Source organism: Hyla sarda, chromosome 1, assembly GCF_029499605.1.
Source record: "Hyla sarda isolate aHylSar1 chromosome 1, aHylSar1.hap1, whole genome shotgun sequence".
Lineage (NCBI taxonomy): Eukaryota > Metazoa > Chordata > Amphibia > Anura > Hylidae > Hyla > Hyla sarda.
The window spans coordinates 275,486,277-275,506,221 of NC_079189.1; the positions used below are offsets into that span (position 1 = coordinate 275,486,277).

Below are 19,945 nucleotides of genomic sequence, written 5' to 3' on the forward strand. Positions count from 1 at the left end.
CTGTCAACGGCCATCCTAAGCCTGAACGTGCCTGCTCTCCTCAGATCGCAGACTGTTGCCCGGCAGTTACCGGCATGGGAGACTGGCTGGCAATACAAGGTCCATTGACATTTTGCTCCGTTGCCGCCTTCCTCTCCGATTAATAAAAATATTTATTGATGCTTAAATCCACAATATACAGGGCGTGAAGCTGTCAACGGCCATCCTAAGCTGAACGCGCCTGCTCTCGTCAGATCGCAGACTGCTACCCAGCTTAGGGCCTGGTAAGTACCAGCATGGGAGACTGGCTGGGAATCCCGGGTGCAGTTGACATTTTAATCTGTTGCCGCCTTCCGCTCCGATTCGGAAAAGGATTTATTGATGCTTAAATCCACAATATACAGAGTGTGAAGCTGTCAACGGCCATCCTAAGCCTGAACGTGCCTGCTCTCCTCAGATCGCAGACTGCTGCCAGGCAGTTACCGTCATGGGAGACTGGCTGGCAATCCAAGGTGCCATTGACATTTTGCTCTGTTGCCGCCTTCCTCTCCGGTTAAAAAAATATTTATTGATGTTTAAATCCACAATATACAAGGCGTGAAGATGTCAACGGCCATCCTAAGCTGAACGCGCCTGCTCTCGTCAGATCGCAGACTGCTACCCAGCTTAGGGCCCAGTAAGTACCGGCATGGGACACTGGCTGGGAATCCCGGCTGCCGTTGACATTTTGCTCTGTTTCCGCCTTCCGTTCCGATTCCGCAAAGGATTTATTGATGCTTAAATCCACAGTATACAAAGTGTGAAGCTGTCAATGGCCATCCTAAGCTGAACGCGCCTGCTCTCGTCAGATCGCAGACTGCTACCCAGCTTAGGGCCTGGTAAGTACCAGCATGGGAGACTGGCTGGGAATCCCGGGTGCAGTTGACATTTTAGTCTGTTGCCGCCTTCCGCTCCGATTCGCAAAAGGATTTATTGATGCTTAAATGCACAGTATAAAGGGCGTGAAGCTGTCAACGGCCATCCTAAGCTAAACGCGCCTGCTCTCGTCAGATCGCAGACTGCTACCCAGCTTAGGGCCCGGTAAGTACCAGCATGGGAGACTGGCTGGGAATCCCAGGTGTTGTTGACATTTTGCTCTGTAACCGCCTTCCGCTTCGATTCCGAAAAGGATTTATTGATGCTTAAATCCACAGTATACAGGGTGTGAAGCCGTCTACGGCTATCCGAAGCTGAATGTGCCTGTTCTTGTCAGATCGCAGACTGCTGCCCGGCAATTACGGGCATGGGTGACTGGCTGGCAATCCAAGGTGCTATTGACATTTTGCTCTGTTGCCGCCTTACTCTCCGATTCCGAAAAGGATTTATTGATGCTTAAATGCACAGTATAAAAAGCATGAAGCTGTCAATGGCCATCCTAAGCTGAACGCGCCTGCTCTCGTCAGATCGCAGACTGCTACCCAGCTTAGGGCCCGGTAAGTACTGGCATGGGAGACTGGCTGGGAATCCCAGGTGCCGTTGACATTTTGCTCTATTGCTGCCTTCCGCTAAGTACCGGCATGGGACACTGGCTGGGAATCCCGGCTGCCGTTGACATTTTGCTCTGTTGCCGCCTTCCGTTCCGATTCCGACAAGGATTTATTGATGCTTAAATGCACAGTATACAAAATGAGAAGCTGTCAAGGGCCATCCTAAGCTGAACACGCCTGCTCTCGTCAGATCGCAGACTGCTACCCATCTTAGGGCCTGGTAAGGACCAGCATGGGAGACTGGCTGGGAATCCCGGGTGCAGTTGACATTTTAATCTGTTGCCGCCTTCCGCTCCTATTCGGAAAAGGATTTATTGATGCTTAAATGCACAGTATAAAGGGTGTGAAGCTGTTAACGGACATCCTAAGCTGAACGCGTTTGCTCTCGTCAGATCGCAGACTGCTACCCAGCTTAGGGCCCGGTAAGTACCAGCATGGGAGACTGGCTGGGAATCTCAGGTGTTGTTGACATTTTGCTCTGTAGCTCTGTAGACATTTTGCTCCGATTCCGAAAAGGATTTATTAAATCCACAATATACAGGGTGTGAAGCCGTCTACGGCTATCCTAAGCTGAATGCGCCTGTTCTTGTCAGATCGCAGACTGCTGCCCGGCAAGTACGGGCATGGGAGACTGGCTGGCAATCCAAGGTGCTATTGACATTTTGATCTGTTGCCGCCTTCCTCTCCGATTAAAAAAAATATTTATTGATGCTTAAATCCACAGTATACAAAGCGTGAAGATGTCAACGGCCATCCTAAGCTGAACGCGCCTGCTCTCGTCAGATCGCAGACTGCTACCCAGCTTAGGGCCCGGTAAGTACTGGCATGGGAGACTGGCTGGGAATCCCGGGTGCCGTTGATATTTTGCTCTATTGCTGCCTTCCGCTCCGATTCCGAAAATAATTTATTGATGCTTAAATCCACAGCATACAAGGTGTGAAGCTGTCGACGGCCATCCTAAGCTTAACGCGCCTGCTCTCGTCAGATCGCAGACTGGTACAGATCTTAGGGCCCGGTAAGTACCGGCATGGGACACTGGCTGGGAATCCCGGCTGCCGTTGACATTTTGCTCTGTTGCCGCCTTCCGTTCCAATTCCGAAAAGGATTTATTGATGCCTAAATGCACAGTATAAAGGGCGAGAAGCTGTCAACGGCCATCCTAAGCTGAATGCGCCTGTTCTCGTCAGATCGCAGACTGCTACCCAGCTTCGAGCCTGGTAAGTACCAGCATGGGAGACTCGCTGGGAATCACGGGTGCAGTTGACATTTTGCTCTGTTTCCCCTCCGATTCCGAATTTTTTTTATTGATGCTTAAATCCACAGTATACAAAGTGTGAAGCTGTCAACGGCCATCCTAAGCTGAACGTGCCTGCTCTCGTCAGATCGCAGACTGCTACTCAGCTTAGGGCCTGGTAAGTACCAGCATGGGAGACTGGCTGGGAATCCCGGGTGCAGTTGACATTTTAATCTGTTGCCGCCTTCCGCTCCTATTCGGAAAAGGATTTATTGATGCTTAAATGCACAGTATAAAGGGCGTGAAGCTGTTAACGGACATCCTAAGCTGAACGCGCCTGCTCTCGTCAGATCGCAGACTGCTACCCAGCTTAGGGCCCGGTAAGTACCAGCATGGGAGACTGGCTGGGAATCTCAGGTGTTGTTGACATTTTGCTCTGTAGCTCTGTAGACATTTTGCTCCGATTCCGAAAAGGATTTATTAAATCCACAATATACAGGGTGTGAAGCCGTCTACGGCTATCCTAAGCTGAATGCGCCTGTTCTTGTCAGATCGCAGACTGCTGCCCGGCAAGTACAGGCATGGGAGACTGGCTGGGAATCCCAGGTGCAGTTGACATTTTAATCTTTTGCCGCCTTCCGCTCCGATTCGGAAAAGGATTTATTGATGCTTAAATCCACAATATACAGGGTGTGAAGCTGTCAACGGCCATCCTAAGCCTGAACGTGCCTGCTCTCCTCAGATCGCAGACTGTTGCCCGGCAGTTACCGGCATGGGAGACTGGCTGGCAATACAAGGTGCCATTGACATTTTGCTCCATTGCCGCCTTCCTCTCCGATTAATAAAAATATTTATTGATGCTTAAATCCACAATATACAAGGCGTGAAGCTGTCAACGGCCATCCTAAGCTGAACGCGCCTGCTCTCGTCAGATCGCAGACTGCTACCCAGCTTAGGGCCTGGTAAGTACCAGCATGGGAGACTGGCTGGGAATCCCGGGTGCAGTTGACATTTTAATCTGTTGCCGCCTTCCGCTCCGATTCGGAAAAGGATTTATTGATGCTTAAATCCACAATATACAGGGTGTGAAGCTGTCAACGGCCATCCTAAGCCTGAACGTGCCTGCTCTCCTCAGATCGCAGACTGCTGCCCGGCAGTTACCGGCATGGGAGACTGGCTGGCAATCCAAGGTGCCATTGACATTTTGCTCTGTTGCCGCCTTCCTCTCCGATTAAAAAAATATTTATTGATATTTAAATCCACAATATACAAGGCGTGAAGATGTCAACGGCCATCCTAAGCTGAACGCGCCTGCTCTCGTCAGATCGCAGACTGCTACCCAGCTTAGGGCCCAGTAAGTACCGGCATGGGAGACTGGCTGGGAATCCCGGGTGCAGTTGACATTTTGCTCTGTTGCCGCCTTCCGCTCCGATTCCGAAAAGAATTTATTGATGCTTAAATCCACAGTATACAAGGTGTGAAGCTGTCGACGGCCATCCTAAGCTTAACGCGCCTGCTCTCGTCAGATCGCAGACTGGTACAGATCTTAGGGCCCGGTAAGTACCGGCATGGGACACTGGCTGGGAATCCCGGCTGCCGTTGACATTTTGCTCTGTTTCCGCCTTCCGTTCCGATTCCGAAAAGGATTTATTGATGCTTAAATCCACAGTATACAAAGTGTGAAGCTGTCAATGGCCATCCTAAGCTGAACGCGCCTGCTCTCGTCAGATCGCAGACTGCTACCCAGCTTAGGGCCTGGTAAGTACCAGCATGGGAGACTGGCTGGGAATCCCGGGTGCAGTTGACATTTTAATCTGTTGCCGCCTTCCGCTCCGATTCGGAAAAGGATTTATTGATGCTTAAATGCACAGTATAAAGGGCGTGAAGCTGTCAACGGCCATCCTAAGCTAAACGCGCCTGCTCTCGTCAGAACGCAGACTGCTACCCAGCTTAGGGCCCGGTAAGTACCAGCATGGGAGACTGGCTGGGAATCCCAGGTGTTGTTGACATTTTGCTCTGTAGCCGCCTTCCGCTCCGATTCCGAAAAGGATTTATTGATGCTTAAATCCACAGTATACAGGGTGTGAAGCCGTCTACGGCTATCCTAAGCTGAATGTGCCTGTTCTTGTCAGATCGCAGACTGCTGCCCGGCAAGTACGGGCATGGGAGACTGGCTGGCAATCCAAGGTGCTATTGACATTTTGCTCTGTTGCCGCCTTCCTCTCCGATTCCGAAAAGGATTTATTGATGCTTAAATGCACAGTATAAAAAGCATGAAGCTGTCAATGGCCATCCAAAGCTGAACGCGCCTGCTCTCGTCAGATCGCAGACTGCTACCCAGCCTAGGGCCCGGTAAGTACTGGCATGGGAGACTGGCTGGGAATCCCGGGTGCCGATGACATTTTGCTCTATTGCTGCCTTCCGCTCCGATTCCGAAAAGAATTTATTGATGCTTAAATCCACAGTATACAAGGTGTGAAGCTGTCGACGGCCATACTAAGCTTAACGTGCCTGCTCTTGTCAGATCGCAGACTGGTACAGATCTTAGGGCCCGGTAAGTACCGGCATGGGACACTGGTTGGGAATCCCGGCTGCCGTTGACATTTTGCTCTGTTGCCGCCTTCCGTTCCGATTCCGAAAAGGATTTATTGATGCTTAAATGCACAGTATAAAGTGCGAGAAGCTGTCAACGGCCATCCTAAGCTGAACGTGCCTGCTCTCGTCAGATCGCAGACTGCTACCCAGCTTAGAGCCCGGTAAGTACCAGCATGGGAGACTGGCTGGGAATCCCAGGTGTCGTTGACATTTTGCTCTGTTGCCGCCTTACGCTCCGATTCCGAAAAGGATTTATTGATGCTTAAATCCACAGTATACAGGGTGTGAAGTTGTCTACGGCCATCCTAAGCTGAATGTGCCTGTTCTCGTCAGATCGCAGACTGCTACCCTGCTTCGGGCCTGATAAGTACCAGCATGGGAGACTGGCTGGGAATCCCGGGTGCAGTTGACATTTTGCTCTGTTTCTGCTCCGATTCCGAAAATTATTTATTGATGCTTAAATCCACAGTATACAAAGTGTGAAGCTGTCAACGGCCATCCTAAGCTAAATGCACCTGCTCTCGTCAGATCGCAGACTGCTACCCAGCTTAGGGCCTGGTAAGTACCAGCATGGGAGACTGGCTGGGAATCCCGGGTGCAGTTGACATTTTAATCTGTTGCCGCCTTCCGCTCAGATTCGGAAAAGGATTTATTGATGCTTAAATCCACAATAAACAGGGTGTGAAGCTGTCAACGGCCATCCTAAGCCTGAACGTGCCTGCTCTCCTCAGATCGCAGACTGCTGCCCGGCAGTTACCGGCATGGGAGACTGGCTGGCAATCCAAGGTGCCATTGACATTTTGCTCTGTTGCCTCCTTCCTCTCCGATTAAAAAAATATTTATTGATGTTTAAATCCACAATATACAAGGCGTGAAGATGTCAACGGCCATCCTAAGCTGAACGCGCCTGCTCTCGTCAGATCGCAGACTGCTACCCAGCTTAGGGCCCAGTAAGTACCGGCATGGGACACTGGCTGGGAATCCCGGCTGCCGTTGACATTTTGCTCTGTTTCCGCCTTCGGTTCCGATTCCGCAAAGGATTTATTGATGCTTAAATCCACAGTATACAAAGTGTGAAGCTGTCAATGGCCATCCTAAGCTGAACGCGCCTGCTCTCGTCAGATCGCAGACTGCTACCCAGCTTAGGGCCTGGTAAGTACCAGCATGGGAGACTGGCTGGGAATCCCGGGTGCAGTTGACATTTTAGTCTGTTGCCGCCTTCCGCTCCGATTCGGAAAAGGATTTATTGATGCTTAAATGCACAGTATAAAGGGCGTGAAGCTGTCAACGGCCATCCTAAGCTAAACGCGCCTGCTCTCGTCAGATCGCAGACTGCTACCCAGCTTAGGGCCCGGTAAGTACCAGCATGGGAGACTGGCTGGGAATCCCAGGTGTTGTTGACATTTTGCTCTGTAACCGCCTTCCGCTTCGATTCCGAAAAGGATTTATTGATGCTTAAATCCACAGTATACAGGGTGTGAAGCCGTCTACGGCTATCCTAAGCTGAATGTGCCTGTTCTTGTCAGATCGCAGACTGCTGCCCGGCAATTACGGGCATGGGTGACTGGCTGGCAATCCAAGGTGCTATTGACATTTTGCTCTGTTGCCGCCTTACTCTCCGATTTCGAAAAGGATTTATTGATGCTTAAATGCACAGTATAAAAAGCATGAAGCTGTCAATGGCCATCCTAAGCTGAACGCGCCTGCTCTCGTCAGATCGCAGACTGCTACCCAGTTTAGGGCCCGGTAAGTACTGGCATGGGAGACTGGCTGGGAATCCCAGGTGCCGTTGACATTTTGCTCTATTGCTGCCTTCCGCTCCGATTCCGAAAATAATTTATTGATGCTTAAATCCACAGTATACAAGGTGTGAAGCTGTTGACGGCCCTCCAAAGCTTATTTATGCCTAAATGCACAGTATAAAGGGCGAGAAGCTGTCAACGGCCATCCTAAGCTGAACGCGCCTGCTCTCGTCACATCGCCGCCTTCCGCTCCGATTCGGAAAAGGATTTATTGATGCTTAAATCCACAATACACAGGGTGTGAAGCTGTCAACGGCCATCCTAAGCCTGAACGTGCCTGCTCTCCTCAGATCGCAGACTGCTGCCCGGCAGTTACCGGCATGGGAGGCTGGCTGGCAATCCAAGGTGCCATTGACATTTTGCTCTGTTGCCACCTTCCTCTCCGATTAAAAAATTATTTATTGATGCTTAAATCCACAATATACAAGGCGTGAAGATGTCAATGGCCATCCTAAGCTGAACGCGCCTGCTCTCGTCAGATCGCAGACTGCTACCCAGCTTAGGGCCCAGTAAGTACCGACATGGGAGACTGGTTGGGAATACCGGGTGCAGTTGACATTTTGCTCTGTTGCCGCCTTCCATTCCGTTTCCGAAAAGGATTTATTGATGCTTAAATGCACAGTATAAAAAGCATAAAGCTGTCAATGGCCATCCTAAGCTGAACGCGCCTGCTCTCGTCAGATCGCAGACTGGTACAGATCTTAGGGCCCGGTAAGTACCGGCATGGGACACTGGCTGGGAATCCCGGCTGCCGTTGACATTTTGCTCTGTTGCCGCCTTCCGTTCCGATTCCGACAAGGATTTATTGATGCTTAAATGCACAGTATACAAAATGAGAAGCTGTCAAGGGCCATCCTAAGCTGAACACGCCTGCTCTCGTCAGATCGCAGACTGCTACCCATCTTAGGGCCTGGTAAGGACCAGCATGGGAGACAGGCTGGGAATCCCGGGTGCATTTGACATTTTAATCTGTTGCCGCCTTCCGCTCCTATTCGGAAAAGGATTTATTGATGCTTAAATGCACAGTATAAAGGGTGTGAAGCTGTTAACGGACATCCTAAGCTGAACGCGCTTGCTCTCGTCAGATCGCAGACTGCTACCCAGCTTAGGGCCTGGTAAGTACCAGCATGGGAGACTGGCTGGGAATCTCAGGTGTTGTTGACATTTTGCTCTGTAGCTCTGTAGACATTTTGCTCCGATTCCGAAAAGGATTTATTAAATCCACAATATACAGGGTGTGAAGCCGTCTACGGCTATCCTAAGCTGAATGCGCCTGTTCTTGTCAGATCGCAGACTGCTGCCCGGCAAGTACGGGCATGGGAGACTGGCTGGCAATCCAAGGTGCTATTGACATTTTGATCTGTTGCCGCCTTCCTCTCCGATTAAAAAAAATATTTATTGATGCTTAAATCCACAGTATACAAAGAGTGAAGATGTCAACGGCCATCCTAAGCTGAACGCGCCTGCTCTCGTCAGATCGCAGACTGCTACCCAGCTTAGGGCCCGGTAAGTACTGGCATGGGAGACTGGCATGGGAGACTGGCTGGGAATCCCGGGTGCCGTTGATATTTTGCTCTATTGCTGCCTTCCGCTCCGATTCCGAAAATAGTTTATTGATGCTTAAATCCACAGCATACAAGGTGTGAAGCTGTCGACGGCCATCCTAAGCTTAACGCGCCTGCTCTCGTCAGATCGCAGACTGGTACAGATCTTAGGGCCCGGTAAGTACCGGCATGGGACACTGGCTGGGAATCCCGGCTGCCGTTGACATTTTGCTCTGTTGCCGCCTTCCGTTCCAATTCCGAAAAGGATTTATTGATGCCTAAATGCACAGTATAAAGGGCGTGAAGCTGTCAACGGCCATCCTAAGCTGAATGCGCCTGTTCTCGTCAGATCGCAGACTGCTACCCAGCTTCGGGCCTGGTAAGTACCAGCATGGGAGACTCGCTGGGAATCACGGGTGCAGTTGACATTTTGCTCTGTTTCCCCTCCGATTCCGAATTTTTTTTATTGATGCTTAAATCCACAGTATACAAAGTGTGAAGCTGTCAACGGCCATCCTAAGCTGAACGTGCCTGCTCTCGTCAGATCGCAGACTGCTACCCAGCTTAGGGCCTGGTAAGTACCAGCATGGGAGACTGGCTGGGAATCCCGGGTGCAGTTGACATTTTAATCTGTTGCCGCCTTCCGCTCCAATTCGGAAAAGGATTTATTGATGCTTAAATGCACAGTATAAAGGGCGTGAAGCTGTTAACGGACATCCTAAGCTGAACGCGCCTGCTCTCGTCAGATCGCAGACTGCTACCCAGCTTAGGGCCCGGTAAGTACCAGCATGGGAGACTGGCTGGGAATCTCAGGTGTTGTTGACATTTTGCTCTGTAGCTCTGTAGACATTTTGCTCCGATTCCGAAAAGGATTTATTAAATCCACAATATACAGGGTGTGAAGCCGTCTACGGCTATCCTAAGCTGAATGCGCCTGTTCTTGTCAGATCGCAGACTGCTGCCCGGCAAGTACAGGCATGGGAGACTGGCTGGCAATCCAAGGTGCTATTGACATTTTGATCTGTTGCCGCCTTCCTCTCCGATTAAAAAAAATATTTATTGATGCTTAAATCCACAGTATACAAAGAGTGAAGATGTCAACGGCCATCCTAAGCTGAACGCGCCTGCTCTCGTCAGATCGCAGACTGCTACCCAGCTTAGGGCCCGGTAAGTACTGGCATGGGAGACTGGCTGGGAATCCCGGGTGCCGTTGATATTTTGCTCTATTGCTGCCTTCCGCTCCGATTCCGAAAATAATTTATTGATGCTTAAATCCACAGTATACAAGGTGTGAAGCTGTCGACGGCCATCCTAAGCTTAACGCGCCTGCTCTCGTCAGATCGCAGACTGGTACAGATCTTAGGGCCCGGTAAGTTCCGGCATGGGACACTGGCTGGGAATTCCGGCTACCGTTGACATTTTGCTCTGTTGCCGCCTTCCGTTCCAATTCCGAAAAGGATTTATTGATGCCTAAATGCACAGTATAAAGGGCGAGAAGCTGTCAACGGCCATCCTAAGCTGAATGCGCCTGTTCTCGTCAGATCGCAGACTGCTACCCAGCTTCGGGCCTGGTAAGTACCAGCATGGGAGACTGGCTGGGAATCCCGGGTGCAGTTGCCATTTTGCTCTGTTTCTCCTCCGATTCCGAATTTTTTTTATTGATGCTTAAATCCACAGTATACAAAGTGTGAAGCTGTCAACGGCCATCCTAAGCTGAACGTGCCTGCTCTCGTCAGATCGCAGACTGCTACCCAGCTTAGGGCCTGGTAAGTACCAGCATGGGAGACTGGCTGGGAATCCCAGGTGCAGTTGACATTTTAATCTTTTGCCGCCTTCCGCTCCGATTCGGAAAAGGATTTATTGATGCTTAAATCCACAATATACAGGGTGTGAAGCTGTCAACGGCCATCCTAAGCCTGAACGTGCCTGCTCTCCTCAGATCGCAGACTGTTGCCCGGCAGTTACCGGCATGGGAGACTGGCTGGCAATACAAGGTGCCATTGACATTTTGCTCCATTGCCGCCTTCCTCTCCGATTAATAAAAATATTTATTGATGCTTAAATCCACAATATACAAGGCGTGAAGCTGTCAACGGCCATCCTAAGCTGAACGCGCCTGCTCTCGTCAGATCGCAGACTGCTACCCAGCTTAGGGCCTGGTAAGTACCAGCATGGGAGACTGGCTGGGAATCCCGGGTGCTGTTGACATTTTAATCTGTTGCCGCCTTCCGCTCCGATTCGGAAAAGGATTTATTGATGCTTAAATCCACAATATACAGGGTGTGAAGCTGTCAACGGCCATCCTAAGCCTGAACGTGCCTGCTCTCCTCAGATCGCAGACTGCTGCCCGGCAGTTACCGGCATGGGAGACTGGCTGGCAATCCAAGGTGCCATTGACATTTTGCTCTGTTGCCGCCTTCCTCTCCGATTAAAAAAATATTTATTGATATTTAAATCCACAATATACAAGGCGTGAAGATGTCAACGGCCATCCTAAGCTGAACGCGCCTGCTCTCGTCAGATCGCAGACTGCTACCCAGCTTAGGGCCCAGTAAGTACTGGCATGGGAGACTGGCTGGGAATCCCGGGTGCAGTTGACATTTTGCTCTGTTTCTGCTCCGATTCCGAAAATTATTTATTGATGCTTAAATCCACAGTATACAAAGTGTGAAGCTGTCAACGGCCATCCTAAGCTAAATGCACCTGCTCTCGTCAGATCGCAGACTGCTACCCAGCTTAGGGCCTGGTAAGTACCAGCATGGGAGACTGGCTGGGAATCCCGGGTGCAGTTGACATTTTGCTCTGTTGCCGCCTTCCGCTCAGATTCGGAAAAGGATTTATTGATGCTTAAATCCACAATAAACAGGGTGTGAAGCTGTCAACGGCCATCCTAAGCCTGAACGTGCCTGTTCTCGTCAGATCACAGACTGCTACCCTGCTTCGGGCCTGATAAGTACCAGCATGGAAGACTGGCTGGGAATCCCGGGTGCAGTTGACATTTTGCTCTGTTGCCGCCTTCCGCTCCGATTCAGAAAAGGATTTATTGATGCTTAAATGCACAGTATAAAGGGCGTGAAGCTGTTAATGGCCATCCTAAGCTGAACGCGCCTGCTCTCGTAAGATTGCAGACTGCTACCCAGCTTAGGGCCCGGTAAGTACCAGCATGGGAGACTGGCTGGGAATCTCAGGTGTTGTTGACATTTTGCTCTGTAGCTCTGTAGACATTTTGCTCCGATTCCGAAAAGGATTTATTAAATCCACAATATACAGGGTGTGAAGCCGTCTACGGCTATCCTAAGCTGAATGCGCCTGTTCTTGTCAGATCGCAGACTGCTGCCCGGCAAGTACGGGCATGGGAGACTGGCTGGCAATCCAAGGTGCTATTGACCTGTTGCCGCCTTCCTCTCCGATTAAAAAAAATATTTATTGATGCTTAAATCCACAGTATACAAAGAGTGAAGATGTCAACGGCCATCCTAAGCTGAACGCGCCTGCTCTCGTCAGATCGCAGACTGCTACCCAGCTTAGGGCCCGGTAAGTACTGGCATGGGAGACTGGCTGGGAATCCCGGGTGCCGTTGATATTTTGCTCTATTGCTGCCTTCCGCTCCGATTCCGAAAATAATTTATTGATGCTTAAATCCACAGTATACAAGGTGTGAAGCTGTCGACGGCCATCCTAAGCTTAACGCGCCTGCTCTCGTCAGATCGCAGACTGGTACAGATCTTAGGGCCCGGTAAGTTTCGGCATGGGACACTGGCTGGGAATCCCGGCTGCCGTTGACATTTTGCTCTGTTGCCGCCTTCCGTTCCAATTCCGAAAAGGATTTATTGATGCCTAAATGCACAGTATAAAGGGCGAGGAGCTGTCAACGGCCATCCTAAGCTGAATGCGCCTGTTCTCGTCAGATCGCAGACTGCTACCCAGCTTCGGGCCTGGTAAGTACCAGCATGGGAGAGTGGCTGGGAATCCCGGGTGCAGTTGACATTTTGCTCTGTTTCTCCTCAGATTCCGATTTTTTTTTATTGATGCTTAAATCCACAGTATACAAAGTGTGAAGCTGTCAACGTCCATCCTAAGCTGAACGTGCCTGCTCTCGTCAGATCGCAGACTGCTACCCAGCTTAGGGCCTGGTAAGTACCAGCATGGGAGACTGGCTGGGAATCCCAGGTGCAGTTGACATTTTAATCTGTTGCCGCCTTCCGCTCCGATTCGGAAAAGGATTTATTGATGCTTAAATCCACAATATACAGGGTGTGAAGCTGTCAATGGCCATCCTAAGCCTGAACGTGCCTGCTCTCCTCAGATCGCAGACTGTTGCCCGGCAGTTACCGGCATGGGAGACTGGCTGGCAATACAAGGTGCCATTGACATTTTGCTCCGTTGCCGCCTTCCTCTCCGATTAATAAAAATATTTATTGATGCTTAAATCCACAATATACAAGGCGTGAAGCTGTCAACGGCCATCCTAAGCTGAACGCGCCTGCCCTTGTCAGATCGCAGACTGCTACCCAGCTTAGGGCCTGGTAAGTACCAGCATGGGAGACTGGCTGGGAATCCCGGGTGCAGTTGACATTTTAATCTGTTGCCGCCTTCCGCTCCGATTCGGAAAAGGATTTATTGATGCTTAAATGCACAGTATAAAGGGCGTGAAACTGTCAACGGCCATCCTAAGCTGAACGTGCCTGCTCTCGTCAGAACGCAGACTGCTACCCAGCTTAGGGCCCGGTAAGTACCAGCATGGGAGACTGGCTGGGAATCCCAGGTGTTGTTGAGATTTTGCTCTGTAGCCGCCTTCCGCTCCGATTCCGAAAAGGATTTATTGATGCTTAAATCCACAGTATACAGGGTGTGAAGCCGTCTACGGCTATCCTAAGCTGAATGTGCCTGTTCTTGTCAGATCGCAGACTGCTGCCCGGCAAGTACGGGCATGGGAGACTGGCTGGCAATCCAAGGTGCTATTGACATTTTGCTCTGTTGCCGCCTTCCTCTCCGATTCCGAAAAGGATTTATTGATGCTTAAATGCACAGTATAAAATGCATGAAGATGTCAACGGCCATCCTAAGCTGAACGCGCCTGCTCTCGTCAGATCGCAGACTGCTACCCAGCTTAGGGCCCGGTAAGTACTGGCATGGGAGACTGGCTGGGAATCCCGGGTGCTGTTGATATTTTGCTCTATTGCTGCCTTCCACTCCGATTCCGAAAAGAATTTATTGATGCTTAAATCCACAGTATACAAGGTGTGAAGCTGTCGACGGCCATCCTAAGCTTAACGCGCCTGCTCTCGTCAGATCGCAGACTGGTACAGATCTTAGGGCCCGGCAAGTACCGGCATGGGACACTGGCTGGTAATCCCGGCTGCCGTTGACATTTTGCTCTGTTGCCGCCTTCCGTTCCAATTCCGAAAAGGATTTATTGATGCCTAAATGTACAGTATAAAAGGAGAGAAGATGTCAACGGCCATCCTAAGCTGAACGCGCCTGCTCTCGTCAGATCGCAGACTGCTACCCAGCTTAGGGCCCGGTAAGTACCAGCATGGGAGACTGGCTGGGAATCCCAGGTGTCGTTGACATTTTGCTCTGTTGCCGCCTTCCGCTCCGATTCCGAAAAGGATTTATTGATGCTTAAATCCTAAGCTGAATGTGCCTGTTCTCGTCAGATTGCAGACTGCTACCCAACTTCGGGCCTGGTAAGTACCAGCATGGGAGACTTGCTGGGAATCCCGGGTGCAGTTGACATTTTGCTCTGTTTCTGCTCCGATTCTGAATTTTTTTTATTGATGCTTAAATCCACAATATACAAAGTGTGAAGCTGTCAACGGCCATCCTAAGCTGAACGCGCCTTCTCTCGTCAGATCGCAGACTGCTACCCAGCTTAGGGCCTGGTAAGTACCAGCATGGGAGACTGGCTGGGAATCCAGGGTGCAGTTGACATTTTAATCTGTTGCCGCCTTCCGCTCCGATTCGGAAAAGGATTTATTGATGCTTAAATCCACAATATACAGGGTGTGAAGCTGTCAACGGCCATCCTAAGCCTGAACGTGCCTGCTCTCCTCAGATCGCAGACTGCTGCCCGGCAGTTACCGGCATGGGAGATTGGCTGGCAATCCAAGGTGCCATTGACATTTTGCTCTGTTGCCGCATTCCTCTCCGATTAATAAAAATATTTATTGATGCTTAAATCCACAATATACAAGGCGTGAAGCTGTCAACGGCCATCCTAAGCTGAACGCGCCTGCTCCCGTCATATCGCAGACTGCTACCCAGCTTAGGGCCTGGTAAGTACCAGCATGGGAGACTGGCTGGGAATCCCGGGTGCAGTTGACATTTTAATCTGTTGCCGCCTTACGCTCCGATTCGGAAAAGGATTTATTGATGCTTAAATGCACAGTATAAAGGGCATGAAGCTGTCAACGGCCATCCTAAGCTGAACGCGCCTGCTCTCGTCAGATCGCAGACTGCTACCCAGCTTAGGGCCCGGTAAGTACCAGCATGGGAGACTGGCTGGGAATCCCAGGTGTCCTTGACATTTTGCTCTGTTGCCGCCTTACGCTCCGATTCCGAAAAGGATTTATTGATGCTTAAATCCACAGTATACAGGGTGTGAAGTTGTCTACGGCCATCCTAAGCTGAATGTGCCTGTTCTCGTCAGATCGCAGACTGTTACCCTGCTTCGGGCCTGGTAAGTACCAGCATGGGAGACTGGCTGGGAATCCCGGGTGCAGTTGACATTTTGCTCTGTTTCTGCTCCGATTCCGAAAATTATTTATTGATGCTTAAATCCACAGTATACAAAGTGTGGAGCTGTCAACGGCCATCCTAAGCTGAACGCACCTGCTCTCGTCAGATCACAGGCTGCTACCCAGCTTAGGGCCTGGTAAGTACCAGCATGGGAGACTGGCTGGGAATCCCGGGTGCAGTTGACATTTTAATCTGTTGCCGCCTTCCGCTCCGATTCCGAAAAGAATTTATTGATGCTTAAATACACAGTATACAAGGTGTGAAGCTGTCGACGGCCATCCTAAACTTAACGCGCCTGCTCTTGTCAGATCGCAGACTGGTACAGATCTTAGGGCCCGGTAAGTACCGGCATGGGACACTGGCTGGGAATCCCGGCTGCCGCTGACATTTTGCTCTGTTGCCGCCTTCCGTTCCGATTCCGAAAAGGATTTATTGATGCTTAAATGCACAGTATACAAAGTGTGAAGCTGTCAACGGCCATCCTAAGCTGAACGCGCCTGCTCTCGTCAGATCGCAGACTGCTACCCAGCTTAGGGCCTGGTAAGTACCAGCATGGGAGACTGGCTGGGAATCCCGGGTGCAGTTGACATTTTAATCTGTTGCCGCCTTCCGCTCCGATTCGGGAAAAGGATTTATTGATGCTTAAATGCACAGTATAAAGGGCATGAAGCTGTTAATGGCCATCCTAAGCTGAACGCGCCTGCTCTCGTCAGATCACAGACTGCTACCCAGCTTCGGGCCCGGTAAGTACCAGCATGGGAGACTGGCTGGGAATCTCAGGTGTTGTTGACATTTTGCTCTGTAGCTCTGTAGACATTTTGCTCCGATTCCAAAAAGGATTTATTGATGCTTAAATCCACAATATACAGGGTGTGAAGCCGTCTACGGCTATCCTAAGCTGAATGCGCCTGTTCTTGTCAGATCGCAGACTGCTGCCCGGCAAGTACGGGCATGGGAGACTGGCTGGCAATCCAAGGTGCTATTGACATTTTGATCTGTTGCCGCCTTACTCTCCGATTAAAAAAAATATTTATTGATGCTTAAATCCACAGTATACAAGGCGTGAAGATGTCAACGGCCATCCTAAGCTGAACGCGCCTGCTCTTGTCAGATCGCAGACTGCTTCCCAGCTTAGGGCCCGGTAAGTACTTGCATGGGAGACTGGCTGGGAATCCCGGGTGCAGTTGACATTTTGCTCTATTGCTGCTTTCCGCTCCGATTCCGAAAATAATTTATTGATGCTTAAATCCACAGTATACAAGGTGTGAAGCTGTCGACGGCCATCCTAAGCTTAACGCGCCTGCTCTCGTCAGATCGCAGACTGGTACAGATCTTAGGGCCCGGTAAGTACCGGCATGGGACACTGGCTGGGAATCCCGGCTGCCGTTGACATTTTGCTCTGTTGCCGCCTTCCGTTCCGTTTCGATTCCGAAAAGGTTTTATTGATGCTTAAATCCACAATATACAGGGTGTGAAGCTGTCAACGGCCATCCTAAGCCTGAACGTGCCTGCTCTCCTCAGATCGCAGACTGCTGCCCGGCAGTTACCGGCATGGGAGATTGGCTGGCAATCCAAGGTGCCATTGACATTTTGCTCTGTTGCCGCATTCCTCTCCGATTAATAAAAATATTTATTGATGCTTAAATCCACAATATACAAGGCATGAAGCTGTCAACGGCCATCCTAAGCTGAACGCGCCTGCTCCCGTCATATCGCAGACTGCTACCCAGCTTAGGGCCTGGTAAGTACCAGCATGGGAGACTGGCTGGGAATCCCGGGTGCAGTTGACATTTTAATCTGTTGCCGCCTTACGCTTCGATTCGGAAAAGGATTTATTGATGCTTAAATGGACAGTATAAAGGGCGTGAAGCTGTCAACGGCCATCCTAAGCTGAACGCGCCTGCTCTCGTCAGATCGCAGACTGCTACCCAGCTTAGGGCCCGGTAAGTACCAGCATGGGAGACTGGCTGGGAATCCCAGGTGTCGTTGACATTTTGCTCTGTTGCCGCCTTACGCTCCGATTCCGAAAAGGATTTATTGATGCTTAAATCCACAGTATACAGGGTGTGAAGTTGTCTACGGCCATCCTAAGCTGAATGTGCCTGTTCTCGTCAGATCGCAGACTGCTACCCTGCTTCGGGTCTGGTAAGTACCAGCATGGGAGACTGGCTGGGAATCCCGGGTGCAGTTGACATTTTGCTCTGTTTCTGCTCCGATTCCGAAAATTATTTATTGATGCTTAAATCCACAGTATACAAAGTGTGGAGCTGTCAGCGGCCATCCTAAGCTGAACGCACCTGCTCTCATCAGATCACAGGCTGCTACCCAGCTTAGGGCCTGGTAAGTACCAGCATGGGAGACTGGCTGGGAATCCCGGGTGCAGTTGACATTTTAATCTGTTGCCGCCTTCCGCTCCGATTCCGAAAAGAATTTATTGATGCTTAAATACACAGTATACAAGGTGTGAAGCTGTCGACGGCCATCCTAAACTTAACGCGCCTGCTCTCGTCAGATCGCAGACTGGTACAGATCTTAGGGCCCGGTAAGTACCGGCATGGGACACTGGCTGGGAATCCCGGCTGCCGCTGACATTTTGCTCTGTTGCCGCCTTCCGTTCCGATTCCGAAAAGGATTTATTGATGCTTAAATGCACAGTATACAAAGTGTGAAGCTGTCAACGGCCATCCTAAGCTGAACGCGCCTGCTCTCGTCAGATCGCAGACTGCTACCCAGCTTAGGGCCTGGTAAGTACCAGCATGGGAGACTGGCTGGGAATCCCGGGTGCAGTTGACATTTTAATCTGTTGCCGCCTTCCGCTCCTATTCGGAAAAGGATTTATTGATGCTTAAATGCACAGTATAAAGGGCGTGAAGCTGTTAACGGCCATCCTAAGCTGAACGCGCCTGCTCTCGTCAGATCGCAGACTGCTACCCAGCTTAGGGCCCGGTAAGTACCAGCATGGGAGACTGGCTGGGAATCTCAGGTGTTGTTGACATTTTGCTCTGTAGCTCTGTAGACATTTTGCTCCGATTCCGAAAAGGATTTATTAAATCCACAATATACAGGGTGTGAAGCCGTCTACGGCTATCCTAAGCTGAATGCGCCTGTTCTTGTCAGATCGCAGACTGCTGCCTGGCAAGTACGGGCATGGGAGACTGGCTGGCAATCCAAGGTGCTATTGACATTTTGATCTGTTGCCGCCTTCCTCTCCGATTAAAAAAAATATTTATTGATGCTTAAATCCACAGTATACAAAGAGTGAAGATGTCAACGGCCATCCTAAGCTGAACGCGCCTGCTCTCGTCAGATCGCAGACTGCTACCCAGCTTAGGGCCCGGTAAGTACTGGCATGGGAGACTGGCTGGGAATCCCGGGTGCCGTTGATATTTTGCTCTATTGCTGCCTTCCGCTCCGATTCCGAAAATAATTTATTGATGCTTAAATCCACAGTATACAAGGTGTGAAGCTGTCGACGGCCATCCTAAGCTTAACGCGCCTGCTCTCGTCAGATCGCAGACTGGTACAGATCTTAGGGCCCGGTAAGTACCGGCATGGGACACTGGCTGGGAATCCCGGCTGCCGTTGACATTTTGCTCTGTTGCCGCCTTCCGTTCCAATTCCGAAAAGGATTTATTGATGCCTAAATGCACAGTATAAAGGGCAAGAAGCTGTCAACGGCCATCCTAAGCTGAACGCGCCTGCTCTCGTCATATCGCAGTCTGCTACCCAGCTTAGGGCTCGGTAAATACCAGCATGGGAGACTGGCTGGGAATCCCAGGTGTCGTTGACACTTTGCTCTGTTGCCGCCCTCCGCTCCGATTCCGAAAAGGATTTATTGATGCTTAAATCCACAGTAAACAGGGTGTGAAGATGTCTACGGCCATCCTAAGCTGAATGCGCCTGTTCTCGTCAGATTGCAGACTGCTACCCAGCTTAGGGCCTGGTAAGTACCAGCATGGGAGACTGGCTGGGAATCCCAGGTGCAGTTGACATTTTAATCTGTTGCCGCCTTCCGATCCGATTCGGAAAAGGATTTATTGATGCTTAAATCCACAATATACAGGGTGTGAAGCTGTCAACGGCCATCCTAAGCCTGAACGTGCCTGCTCTCCTCAGATCGCAGACTGTTGCCCGGCAGTTACCGGCATGGGAGACTGGCTGGCAATACAAGGTGCCATTGACATTTTGCTCCGTTGCCGCCTTCCTCTCCGATTAATAAAAATATTTATTGATGCTTAAATCCACAATATACAAGGCATGAAGCTGTCAACGGCCATCCTAAGCTGAACGCGCCTGCTCTCGTCAGATCGCAGACTGCTACCCAGCTTAGGGCCTGGTAAGTACCAGCATGGGAGACTGGCTGGGAATCCCGGGTGCAGTTGACATTTTAATCTGTTGCCGCCTTCCGCTCCGATTCGGAAAAGGATTTATTGATGCTTAAATCCACAATATACAGGGTGTGAAGCTGTCAACGGCCATCCTAAGCCTGAACGTGCCTGCTCTCCTCAGATCGCAGACTGCTGC

General features: G+C 50.5%; 17 pseudogenes; all 17 read left to right on the forward strand.

Moving 5' to 3' along the window:
• The first annotated feature begins 192 nt into the window (after positions 1 to 192).
• On the forward strand, positions 193 to 312 carry LOC130351910 (5S ribosomal RNA; annotated as a pseudogene).
• A 1,068-nt stretch (positions 313 to 1,380) lies between these two features.
• On the forward strand, positions 1,381 to 1,500 carry LOC130348449 (5S ribosomal RNA; annotated as a pseudogene).
• A 747-nt stretch (positions 1,501 to 2,247) lies between these two features.
• On the forward strand, positions 2,248 to 2,367 carry LOC130318127 (5S ribosomal RNA; annotated as a pseudogene).
• Positions 2,368 to 3,630: 1,263 nt separating this feature from the next.
• Positions 3,631 to 3,750, forward strand: LOC130351911 (5S ribosomal RNA; annotated as a pseudogene).
• Positions 3,751 to 4,628: 878 nt separating this feature from the next.
• Positions 4,629 to 4,748, forward strand: LOC130352018 (5S ribosomal RNA; annotated as a pseudogene).
• A 2,261-nt stretch (positions 4,749 to 7,009) lies between these two features.
• Positions 7,010 to 7,129, forward strand: LOC130322326 (5S ribosomal RNA; annotated as a pseudogene).
• Positions 7,130 to 9,776: 2,647 nt separating this feature from the next.
• On the forward strand, positions 9,777 to 9,896 carry LOC130318138 (5S ribosomal RNA; annotated as a pseudogene).
• Positions 9,897 to 10,768: 872 nt separating this feature from the next.
• Positions 10,769 to 10,888, forward strand: LOC130330406 (5S ribosomal RNA; annotated as a pseudogene).
• Positions 10,889 to 12,143: 1,255 nt separating this feature from the next.
• On the forward strand, positions 12,144 to 12,263 carry LOC130318149 (5S ribosomal RNA; annotated as a pseudogene).
• Positions 12,264 to 13,729: 1,466 nt separating this feature from the next.
• LOC130323998 (5S ribosomal RNA) lies at positions 13,730 to 13,849 on the forward strand (annotated as a pseudogene).
• Positions 13,850 to 14,133: 284 nt separating this feature from the next.
• Positions 14,134 to 14,253, forward strand: LOC130314810 (5S ribosomal RNA; annotated as a pseudogene).
• Positions 14,254 to 15,890: 1,637 nt separating this feature from the next.
• LOC130351912 (5S ribosomal RNA) lies at positions 15,891 to 16,010 on the forward strand (annotated as a pseudogene).
• Positions 16,011 to 17,293: 1,283 nt separating this feature from the next.
• On the forward strand, positions 17,294 to 17,413 carry LOC130314821 (5S ribosomal RNA; annotated as a pseudogene).
• A 681-nt stretch (positions 17,414 to 18,094) lies between these two features.
• LOC130351913 (5S ribosomal RNA) lies at positions 18,095 to 18,214 on the forward strand (annotated as a pseudogene).
• An 82-nt stretch (positions 18,215 to 18,296) lies between these two features.
• Positions 18,297 to 18,416, forward strand: LOC130353025 (5S ribosomal RNA; annotated as a pseudogene).
• A 271-nt stretch (positions 18,417 to 18,687) lies between these two features.
• On the forward strand, positions 18,688 to 18,807 carry LOC130318160 (5S ribosomal RNA; annotated as a pseudogene).
• An 879-nt stretch (positions 18,808 to 19,686) lies between these two features.
• On the forward strand, positions 19,687 to 19,806 carry LOC130351914 (5S ribosomal RNA; annotated as a pseudogene).
• The last annotated feature ends 139 nt before the right edge of the window (positions 19,807 to 19,945 follow it).